The sequence below is a fragment of the Hypanus sabinus genome, chromosome 29, assembly GCF_030144855.1.
Source record: "Hypanus sabinus isolate sHypSab1 chromosome 29, sHypSab1.hap1, whole genome shotgun sequence".
Taxonomy (NCBI): Eukaryota; Metazoa; Chordata; class Chondrichthyes; order Myliobatiformes; family Dasyatidae; genus Hypanus; species Hypanus sabinus.
This window is the reverse complement of record NC_082734.1, coordinates 2,845,220-2,857,932: the sequence shown is the minus strand read 5'-3', so window position 1 is coordinate 2,857,932 and position 12,713 is coordinate 2,845,220.

Genomic DNA, 12,713 nt, shown 5'->3' with positions numbered 1-12,713 from the left:
GCTTGTCCACCTTCCCTGACCCCCTTCCTTTCCAGCACTAATGAAGGATATTGGCACAAAATGTCGACTATTTATTTACTTCCGAGATGCTGCCTGACCTGCTGAGTTCCTCAGCATTTTATATGAATACAGTGTTGGTGGTCGAGACAAAGGTTGTGACGAATTGGCATTTAGGAGGGAGACTGAAAATCTGGTGTCACAACAGCAATCTCGCACTCAAAGAGCTGATTATCAACTGCAGGACGAAGAAACAGGAGTCCATGAGTCAGTTCTCATTAGGGGATCGGAGGTGGAGAGGATCAGTAACTTTGAATTCCTTGATGTTATCATATCAAAGGATCTGTCCTGGGGCAAGCATGGACATTCAAAGTGAATGTATTATCAAAGTACATATGTGTCACCATATACATACTACCCTGAGATTCATTGAAATGCCGCCACAGGAAAGCAGCATCTCTCGTCGGGGACCCTCGCTGCCCAAGTCGTGCTGTCTCAGAAGTCGCACTACCAGTTTAGGAACAGTTACTGCCCTTTATCCTTCAAGCTCTTGAGCCATTGGGGCTAACTTCCCTTGCCCCATCATTGAGATGTTCCCACAATCAATGGTCTCACCTTCAAGAACTCTATATCTCATGTTATTGATATCTATTGTTTGTTTATTTGCTATTTTCATTTTTCCCTTTCTACCTGCACACTTTGTTGTCTTCTGCACTCTGGTTGAATGCCCCAGTTGGCGATCTTTCAGTGATTCTGTTATGGTTATTATTCTATAGATTTAGACCATAAGACAAAGGAGCAGAAGTCGGCCATTTGGCCCATCGAGTCTGCTCCGCCACTTCATCATGAGCTGATCCAATCTCCCCTTCAGTCCCATTCCCCCGCATTCTCATCATAACCTTTGATACCCTGACTACTCAGATACCTATCAATCTCTGCCTTAAATACACCCAATGACTTGGCCACCACTGCCGCCTGTGGCAACAAATTCCATAGATTCACCACCCTCTGGCTAAAATTTTTTTCACTTTTCTGTTCAGTATGGGCATCCTGCAAACCTCAAGTCGTGTCCTCTCATACTAGACTCCCCCACCATGGGAAACAACTTTGCCACATCTACTCTGTCCATGCCCTTTCAACATTCAAAATGTTTCCATGAGGTCCCCCCTCATTCTTCTAAACTCCAAGGAGTACAGTCCAAGAGCGGTCAAACGATCTTCAATGTTAACCCTCTCATTCCCAGAATCATTCCAGTGAACCTTCTCTAAACCCTCTCCAATGTCAGAACATCCTTTCCTAAATAAGGAGCCCAAAACTGCACACAGTATTCCAAGTGAGGTCTTACCAGTGCCTTATAGAGCCTCAAAATCACATCCCTGTTCCTATACTCTATTCCCCTAGAAATGAATGCCAACATTGCATTTGCCTTCTTCACCACCGACTCAACCTGGAGGCTAACCTTAAGGGTATCCTGCACGAGGACTCCCAAGTCCTGTTGCATCTCAGAACTTTGAATTCTCTCCCCATTTAAATAACAGTCTGCCCGTTTATTTCTTCTACCAAAGTGCATGACCATACACTTTACAACATTGTAATTCATTTGCCAATTCTTTGCCCATTCCCCCAATCTATCCAAGTCTCTCTGCAGACTCTTTGTTTCCTCAGCACTACTGGCCCCTCCACCTATCTTTGTATCATCAGCAAACTTAGCCACAAAGCCATCTATTCCATAATCCAAGTCGTTGATATACAACATAAAAAGAAGCTGCCCCAACACGGACCCCTGTGGAACACCACTGGTAACCGGCAGCCAACCAGAATGGGATCCTTTTATTCCCACTCTCTGTTTCCTGCCAATCAGCCAACACTCTATCCACGTATGTAACTTTCCCATAATTCCATGGGCTCTTATCTTGTTTAGCAGCCTCATGTGTGGCACCTTGTCAAAGGCCTTCTGAAAATCCAAATACACAACATCCACTGCATCTCCCTTGTCTAGCCTACTTGTAATTTCCTCAAAAAATTGCACTAGGTTTGTCAGGCAGGATTTTCCTTTAAGGAAACCATGCTGAGTTCTGCCTATCTTGTCATATGCCTCCAGGTACTCAGTAACCTCATCCTTGACAATCGATTCCAACAACTTCCCAACTACCGATGTCAAGCTAACAAATCTATAATTTCCCTTTTGCTTCCTTGCCCCCTTCTTAAATAGCGGAGTGACATTTGTAATCTTCCAGTCCTCCGGAACCAGGCCAGAATCTATCGACTTTTGAAAGATCATTGCTAATTCCTCCGTAATCTCCACAGCTACTTCCTTCAGAACACGAGGGTGCATTCCATCTGGTCCAGGAGATTTATCTACCCTTAGACTATTCAGCTTCCTGAGTACTTTCTCTGTCGTAATTGTGACTGCACACACTTCTCTTCCCTGACACACTTGAGTGTCCGGTATACTGCTGATGTCTTCCTCAGTGAAGACTGATGCAAAATACTCGTTCAGTTACTCTGCCATCTCCTTACCTCCCATTACAATTTCTCCAGCATCATTTTCTATCGGTCCTATATCTACTCTCACCTGTCTTTTACTCTTTATATACTTGAAAAAGCTTTTAGTATCCTCTTTGATATTATTTGCTAGCTTCCTTTCATAGTCCATCTTTTCCCTCTTAATGACCTTCTTCATTTCCTTTTGTAAGATTTTAAAAACTTCCCAATCCTCTGTCTTCCCAATAATTTTTGCTTCCTTGTATGCCCTCTGCTTTGCTTTTACTTTGGCTTTGACTTCTCTTGTCAGCCATGGTTGCATCCTTTTTCCATTCGACAATTTCTTCTTTTTTGGAATATTTCTGTCTTGCACCTTCCTCACTTCTCCAGCCACTGCTGCTCTGCTGTCCTTTTCGTTAGTGTCCCTTTCCAGTCAACCTTGGCCAGTTCCTCTCTCATGCCACTGTAATTTCCTTTACTCCACTGAAATACCGACACATCAGATTTCGGCTTCTCTTTCTCAAATTTCACAGTGAACTCAATCATGTTGTGATCATTGCCTCCTAAGGGTTCCTTCACCTCCATCTCTCTAATCACCTCTGGTTCATTACACAATACCCAATCCAGTACAGCCGATCCCCTGGTGGGCTCAACAACAAGCTGTTCTAAAAAGCCATCTCGTAGACATTCTACAAATTCTCTCTCTTGAGATCCAGTGCTGACCTGATTTTCCCAATCCACTCGCATGTTAAATCCACTCGCATCCACTCCCCTACAATTATCATAACACTGCCCTTCTGGCAAGCCTTTTCTATTTCCTGTTGTAATTTGTAGTCCACATCTCTGCATCTGTCTGGAGGCCCATAGACAGCTGCCATCAGGGTCCTTTTACCCCTGAGATTTCTTAGCTCAACCCATTAAGATTCTGTACCTTCCAATCCTATGCCAACTCTTTCTAATGATTTAATATCTGACATAAGTACTGACATGGATTGAAAATTGGCTGGCTGACAGGAAACAAAGAGAAGTGATTAACGGGTCCCTTTCGGAATGGCAGGCTGTGACCAGTGGGGTACAGCAAGGTTCGGTGCTGGGACCGCAGCTGTTTACAATATACATTAATGATTTAGATGAAGGGATTAAAAGTAACATTAGCAAATTTGCTGATGACACAAAGCTGGGTGGCAGTGTGAACTATCAGGAGGATGTTATGAGAATGCAGGGTGACTTGGACAGGTTGGGTGAGTGGGCAAATGTATGGCAGATGCAGTTTAATGTGGATAAATGTGAGGTTATCCACTTTGGTGGCAAGAACAGGAAGGCAGATTACTATCTAAATGGAGTCGTTAGGAAAAGGGGAAGTACAACGTGATCTAGGTGTAGATCTAGTACAATGAGACACCACCTGGAGTATTGTGTGTAGTTTTGGTCTCCAAATTTGAGGAAGAACATTCTTGCTATTGAGGGAGTGCAGCGTAGGTTCACAAGGTTAATTCCCAGAATGGCAGGACTGTCATATGTTGAAAGATTGGAGCGACTGGGCTTGTATACACTGGAATTTAGAAGGATGAGAGGGAATCTGATTGAAACATATAAGATTATTAAGGGATTGGATACACTGGAGGCAGGAAGCATGTTCCTGCTGATGGGTGAGTCCAGAACTAGAGGCCACAGTTTAAGAATAAGGGGTGGGCCATTTAGAACAGAGATGCCGAAAAACTTTTTCACCCAGAGAGTGGTGGATATGTGGAATGCTCTGCCCCAGAAGGCAGTGGAGGCCAAGTCTCTGGATGCATTCAAGAGAGAGTTAGATAGAGCTCTTATAGATAGTGGGGTCAAGGGATATGGGGAGAGGGCAGGAACGGGGTACTGATTGTGTATGATCAGTATGCCCAGAAGAAAATTTATGTACATGGTAACATAAATGTACTTCGATAATAAAATTCATTTTGAACTTTGGTCATGTATTTCTGGTTACTCTTTTCTGCTATTTATGCAGTTTGATTGAGGAAGTAGTTCTGCAGTTGTGGCCTGCATTCAGTGCTGAACTGAACTGTCTGAGCTGGCTGTCACTCTTAACCACGTTTGGGCATTCTGCAGTTTTAATATTCTATGTGTTAACCGTTTGCTTTTTGCTATTTGTATGATTTGATTTTTTTCTGAGCTTTAGGTATTTGATATCTTCTTTGAACAAGTTCCATGTGTTTCACAGCTCCCCGCAGGAGGACAAATCTCAGGGCTGTACACTGTGACACAGCACTTTGATAAGTGTGGTTTGATTGTGGAGACTCGGCTGTCACAAGGACAGGAATGGCTGCTGGATGTTCCAGGGTTCAGATGTTTCAAAAGGGACAGGGAGGGAGGGGAGCAGCATTGTCAATCAGGGATAGTATCACATCTGTAGAAAGGGAAGACACCGTGGAGGGTTAGTGTACTGAGTCAGTGTGGGTGCAAATCAGAAACAGGAAGAGCAAAATCACTCTATTGGGAGCATTCTATAGACCCTCCAAGAGCAACAGAGACACTGAGGAACAGGTTGGAAAGTGCAAATACTAGTAACAGGATGGTTGTCATGGGTGACTTCAACTTCCCCAATATAGATTGGCATCTCCTTCATGCAAAAGGTTAGATGGGCCACAGTTCGTTAGGCATGCTCTGGATTCCTGACGCAATATGTAGATATCGCCTAGAGGAAAGGCCGTACTGGATCTCTGTATCAGATCTCTCGGTGGATGAACGTTTTGGACACAGTGACCACAACTCCCTAAGGCCCTGGACAGGGATAGGAGCAGATACTTTACTTTTATTGTCACCAAACAATTGATACTAGGGCGTTCAGTCATCACAGTGATATTTGATTCTGCGCTTCGCACTCCCTGAAGTACAAATCGAAGTAAATATAATACAGATTTAAATTATAAATCATAATTAGAAAATAGAAAAGGGAAAGTAAGGTAGTGCAAGTCAGGTCCAGATATTTGGAAGGTATGGCCCGGATCCGGGTCAGGATCTGTTCAGCAGCTTATCACAGTTGGAAAGAAGCTGTTCCCAAATCTGGCCGTATGAATCTTCAAGCTTCTGAACCTTCTCAGGGAGGGAAGAGGGACAAAAAGTGTGTTGGCTGGGTGGGTCGTGTTCTTGATTATCTTGGCAGCACTGCTCCGACAGTGTGCGGTGTAAAGTGAGTCCAAGGATGGAAGATTGGTTTGTGTGATGTGCTGGGCTATGTTCACGATCTTCTGCAGCTTCTTCCGGTCTTGGACAGGACAACTTCCATACCAGGTTGTGATCCACCCTGGAAGAATGTTTTCTACGGTGCATCTATAAAAATTAGTGAGGGTTTTAGGGGACAGGCCAAATTTCTTCAGCTTTCTCAGGAAGTAAAGGTGCTGGTGGGCCTTCTTGGCAGTGGACTCTGCTTGGTTAGACCAAGTCAGGTCATTTGTGATATTCACCCTGAGGAACTTAAAACTTTTGACCTGTTCCACCTGCACACCATCGATGTAGATGGGTCGTGCAGTCCACTACTCCTTCTTAAGTCAACAACCAATTCCTTCGTCTTGCTGACATTGAGGGATAGGTTATTGTCTTCGCACCATGCCACCAGGTTCTTAATTTCCTCTCTGTACTCAAGAGAGTAATTACTCTCATTACCCAAGGTATGGCCTACAATTGTGGTATTATCAGCAAACATATATATTGAGTTTGATGGAAACTTGGCTGCACAATCATGGGTGTACAGTGAGTACCTCAGGGGGCTGAGTACACAGCCTCATGAGGCTAATAAAGTATGATGAAGTACTTAATAATGAAGCTATTTGGCAGGAATTTTAGGACCTGAAATTGGGAACAAATCTACTCTGAAATGCAGAGGTCGTTAGAAAGCTCTTATGTAAGGTTCTAGATATATTTGTCCCACTGAGTTCATAGAGTGACGGAACCATGGTTGACAACTGTTGTGAAACTTGTAGTCAAGGGGAAGAAGTAAGCTTGCTTATGGTTTAAGAAGCAAAGATCAGACAGGGCTCCAGAGAGTTATATGATAGCCTGAAGGGAACTTAAAAATAGACAGTCAGTTGAAAGGGGAAATGAGAAGGCCTTAGCAAATATTAAGGAAAGAAGGGGAGGAGGGGCATTAACAGAAGTTAGAGAAGTCAATGTTCATGCCATCAGGTTGGAGGCTACCCAGCCGGTATATAAAGTGTTGTTCCTCCAACCTGAGTGTGGATTCATTTTGACAGTAGAGGAGGCCATGGAAAGACATATCAGAATGGGAATGGGATGTGGAATTAAAATGTGTGCCCACTGGGAGATCCTGCTTTCTCTGGCCCCTACAGACTTATTTTCACCATGGATGTCCAGTCCCTATATACCTCCATCCCCCACCTGGACTGTCTCAAAGCTCTTCGCTTCTTTTTGGATTCCAGACCTAACCAATTCCCCTCTACCACCACTCTCCTCCATCTAGCGAAATTAGTTCTTACTCTCAATAGTTTCTCCTTTGGCTCCTCCCACTTCCTCCAAACCAAGGGAGTAGCCATGGGCACCCATATGGGTCCCAGTTATGGCTGCCTTTTTGTTGGCTTTGTGGAACAGTCCATGTTCCAAGCCTATACAGGTATCCGTCCCCCTCTTTTCCTTCGCTACATCGATGACTGCATTGGCGCTGCCTCTTGCACGCATGCTGAGCTCGTCGACTTCATTAACTTTGCCTCCAACTTCCACCCTGCCCTCAAATTTACCTGGTCCATTTCTGACACCTCCCCCCTTTCTTGATCTTTCTGTCTCCATCTCTGGAGACGGCTTATTTACTGATATCTACTATAAGCCTACAGACTCTCACAGCTACCTGGACTATTCCTCTTCCCACCCTGTATCTTGCAAAAATGCTATCTGTTACGTATTCAGGCAACAATAAATATATGAGATCGGCAAGGGTTTCTTATAATAAAACAACACGTTTATTAAACACAGAAAACAAACCCCCCCAAAAGTAAACAAACACTACCGTAACCGGAAACAGCTGCTGAGCGGCTGTTCAAACAGTTCGTAAAGTGATATTCCAAAATAGTTCTTAAAGTGATATTGCCAAAAGTTCGATATGCTCACAGTCCATTTAAAAGGAGAGACTTTACAGGACGATTTAAGTTCTCTTTCACGTCGTTTGCTTCGATTCCCGACGTCGAAATTCCCACGAAGAATTTACGAAACAGAACGGCTTAAAGGCACTGACCTTTCCTTCTCCACTACCTTCAATCCTTTCTAGGTAAACCTAGGGATTAACACGAAGATAGTCAACGAAATCCTTCCAAATAAGGATCAAACAAAGGTCGCCCCCCGTTTCACCGTAGAAAGCGATTCTCCTCGATCTTTAACTTCCAACCTTGAATCTTCACTCTCCTTTAATTCTCAAACTAACAGAATCATAAAGAACCTGTTGGCATTAACCTTTTAAACTTTAGGCATTAAATAAAAACTTCATCCTTCAACTAAACTGCGTCATCACTTCAAACACGCAGTGGCATGAAGTCAACTTGGCAAATCCAGCCACGAACTGCCCCTCCTCACAGGGTGGGGTCTACCTTTTATAACCTGTAAAAAAAACCCGTCACATGATCTCTACTGGCGGGAAAATGATGTCATTCCACCATCAGAAGACCATCACCTCAAGTCCAGTACAGCTTCAACCCCAGTCACATGACAAGGGCACCACTGTCATGTGTCACGAGTATGTAACACCTCCCTCCAAAAAAAACATTTTTGGTCTGACAAGAACAAAAATTTCTAACAATTGCTTACAAGAAAAACAAAGGTATAAATTTTATAACATACACAATCCACAACACCATCATATAACAGCTTATAACTCACAATACAGTAGGAGTGCTACAATTGAAAAAAAAACCACTCCAAAAAAAAAATTACAATGTACATTCAACATCGAGATAGACAATCAGCAACCACATTATCTTTACCTTTAATATGAGTTATCACAATATTGTACTCTTGTAACATCAAACTCCAATTTAATAACCTTCTGTTTTTGTTTTTCATCTTACTCAGAAAAACTAACAGATTATGATCAGTGTAAACAATAAGTGGTTTCTGAGTTGTACTAACATATACCTCAAAATATTCCAAAGCTAAAACAAGAGATAACAATTCTTTCTCTATTGTCGAATAATTTCTTTGATGCTTATTAAATTTCTTAGAAAAGTAAGCTACTGGATGATCAAGCTCATTCCCCTCATTCCTTTGCATTAATACTGCTCCTGCAGCCTCATCACTAGCATCCACAGCCAATGAAAAAGGTTTCCAAAGTCAGGTGCCTTAAGCACAGGTTGTTGACATATCATTGTTTTCAATTTTTCAAATGCTTCTTGACAAGGCACCGTCCATACAAACTTCTCATTCTTCCGCAGAAGGTTAGTTAATGGAAGGGCAACATTAGCAAAATTCTTACAAAATTTCCGATAATATCCTACCATTCCCAAAAACCTTCTGAGAGTTTTTTTCCCCGTTGGAGTGGGAATCTCTAAAATTGCCTGAACTTTTGCCTGAACAGGAGCTACCTTACCTTGACCCACAACATAACCAAGGTAAGTCACAGTGGCATGTCCAAATTCACTCTTAGCTAAATTAATAGTTAAGTTAGCTTTTGAAAGCCTTTCAAACAATTTCTCCATCGCAATAATGTGTGCTTCCCAAGTATCATTTCCTGTCACTAAATCATCAATATAAGCATCAGTATCTTTCAATCCCTGAATCACAAAGTTAATCATCCTCTGGAAAGTACCTGGGGCATTCTCCATCCCAAATGGAAGAACATTATACTCATATAACCCAGATGGAGTTACAAATGCAGAAATCTCTCTACCTCTGTCTGTTAATGGAACACACCAATACCCTTTCAATAAATCAATCTTTGTAAGGAACTTTGTCTTTCCAACTTTATCTACACAATCATCTACTCTAGGAATTGGATATGCATCTGTTTTCGTTACAGCATTCACCTTCCTATAATCCGTACAAAACTTAATACTACCATCTGGCTTTGGCACCATAACACATGGCGAACTCCAATTCGAGTTAGAATGTCTAATGATATTATTCTCTAACATATATTCAATTTCTTTCTCAGCAAGTTCACATTTTTCCATGTTCATCCTATATGGATGTTGTTTAATAGGTTTGGCATCCCCAACATCTACATCATGTGAAGCTATAGAAGTCCTTCTCGGAACATCTGGAAACAACTCCCTATATTTAAAAATCAACTCCTTCAACTGTTGTCTCTGCTCTAACTGTAAATGTGCTAATTTTTCATCAATATTTTCCAGAATGGTTGAATTTGGTAACCTAACAGAAACAATGTTGGATTTAGAATGAAAGTCAGATGAATCATCTATCATGTTCCTAGTTAAATCAAACTCATTCTCATTAACCACAATAGTCACAGTATCAGATTGTTTCTCAAAATATGGTTTCAACATATTTATATGGCAAAGTTGTGTTGACCTTCTACGATCTGGAGTTTTTACCACGTAATCCACATCATTAATTTTAGACTCAATTTCATAAGGACCATGAAATCTAGCTTGTAAAGGATTTGTCTGCACTGGGAAAAGAACCAACACCTTATCTCCAGGCTTAAACATCCTCATCCTAGCGTCTTTATCATACCAAGTCTTCATTTTCTCCTGAGCCAACTTTAAATTTTCCTTAGCTAAGCTACAAGCTTTATGTAACCTGTCCTTAAATTTCAACACATAGTCCAACAAATTAGTATGTACTTCCTTATTAATCCACTGTTCTTTCAACAAAGCTAAAGGTCCTCTAACTCTATGCCCAAACACAAGTTCAAATGGACTAAAACCTAAAGATTCCTGTACCGATTCCCTTACTGCAAATAAAAGTAAGTTTATACCCTCATTCCAGTCACTTTCATTTTCCACACAAAATGTCCTAATCATATTCTTGAGGGTAGAATGAAACCTCTCCAAGGCACCCTGCGATTCTGGATGGTATGCAGACGAAGTGATTTGCTTAGCTCCCAATTTATAAACAATCTGTTGAAACAATCCAGACATAAAATTACTGCCTTGATCAGTTTGTATCTCCTTAGGTAATCCAAAATAAGTAAAAAAATTTATAAGGGCCTTTGTCACAGTCTTAGCTTTTATATTCCTAAGTAGCACTGCCTCTGGAAACCTAGAAGAAGTACACATGATAGTCAACAAATACTGATAACCAGTTTTTGTCTTTGGTAATGGACCAACACAATCTACAATAACTTTAGAAAATGGTTCACCAAATGCTGGGATAGGTTGTAATGGAGCTACTGGTGTAACCTGATTTGGTTTACCCGCAATTTGACAAGTATGGCACGTTTTACAAAACATCGCCACATCTTTTCTTAGACCAGGCCAGTAAAAATGTTTTAAAATCTTGTCCACAGTTTTCCTTACCCCTTGATGTCCACCTAAAGGCACACTATGAGCTAAAGTCAAAATCTCATTTCGATAAGCTTTTGGAACAACTACCTGGTAAACAACATTCCAATCCTCACTTGCAGGAATTGTAGGCGATCTCCACTTCCTCATCAACACTCCTTTTTCCAAGTAATATCCTACTGGCACCTTATCAATTTCACTATCTAGTAAAACCTGCTCTTTTAATTTTATAATCTCAGAGTCTCTATTCTGCTCTGCTATCATCTCCTTCCTAGACAAAGATAAATCTTTATAGTCAGACTTACTCCCAGAATCTTGTTCAAACAACGAAGATAAGAAAGTCTCTGACACATCCTCAAAACTCGAATCCTGAGTCGAACAGTCCTGAATAACAACCTCATTCTGCGCATCAATCTTTTTAGCCATAGCTCTAGTCACAACACAGGAAGAATCTGTGTTAGAATTCAACTCTGGTTCCTCTGACTCCATTGTCAAATGCACTTCAGGAAAAACTTGTCCACCTGCCAAGTCATTACCTAACAATAAAGAAATACCCTTCACAGGTAAGCTATGCTGTAATCCTATTTTAACAAATCCTGTAACTAACCCTGACTTTAAATTTACTTTATGTAAATGTACAGGCATAAAATCACTTCCAACACCTCTTATGTAATTTACCTCACCAGTATCAGACTCTTCATTAAACTTCAACACACTGTCTAACATCAATGACTGAGAAGCACCAGTATCCCTAAGGATTTTTATTGGCACCAAAGTAGATCCTTCCTTCAAGGATACAAACCCTTCAGTTACAAAATGATCATATCCCTTTCTAACTTGGTCAGACTCTAACAAAGCCTCATTTGTTTTTATCAAACCCTGTAACTTTACATGTGCTTCAGTATGTTGCACACAAGCATCTGGAACTGCTTCCTTCTCTTTCTTTTTCAATTTGAAACAGTTAGCTATTACATGGCCAAGCTTCTTACAATAGTTACAAGTAAGACCAAACTGTCTTTCCTTCACAGGCTTTCCTTTCTCATCAACTTTCTCATTAACCTCCGATTTAATTTCAGATTTACCTGGAGTCTCCATGTTATTTTTCCTCTTAAAAATTCTGCCCTGAGGAAATTTGTTCTTATGGATCAAAACATACTCATCAACTAATCTAGCACAGTCCTGCAATTTATCAGCATCCTTCTCATTTAAGTAGGTCCTTACTTCAACAGGAATGCTTCTTTTAAATTCCTCCATTAAAATCAGCTCTCTCAATGTATCATAGTCCCCATTTACATTTTCAGAAGAAACCCATCTCTCAAAACACATAGCTTTATCATAGGCAAATTCCACATAAGTTTTTTCCACAGACTTTTTCAAACTTCTGAATCTTTCCCTAAATGCTTCTGGGACTAACTCATATGCGTTTAAAATATGACTCTTTACAATATCATAATCAAGTGCTTGCGCAGCTGTTAAAGCTGTGTAAACTTGTTGTGCTTTGCCTTTAATTACATTTTGTAACAACACTGACCATTTATCTTTTGGCCACTCTGACATCCGAGCAATAGTTTCAAAATGTTGAAAATACCTTTCCACTTCTGTTTCACTAAATGGAGGGACCAATTTAATTTCTTGACTAGCAACAAACGTTTTTTTTAGAACCAGAAGACTGATTTCCAGTCCTTAATTCCTCCATTGCATATGCAAATTCTCTCTGCTTTTGTTCCGCCTCCAATTTACACCTCTCCAATTTCATTTGTTCGATTTGCAACTGCATCT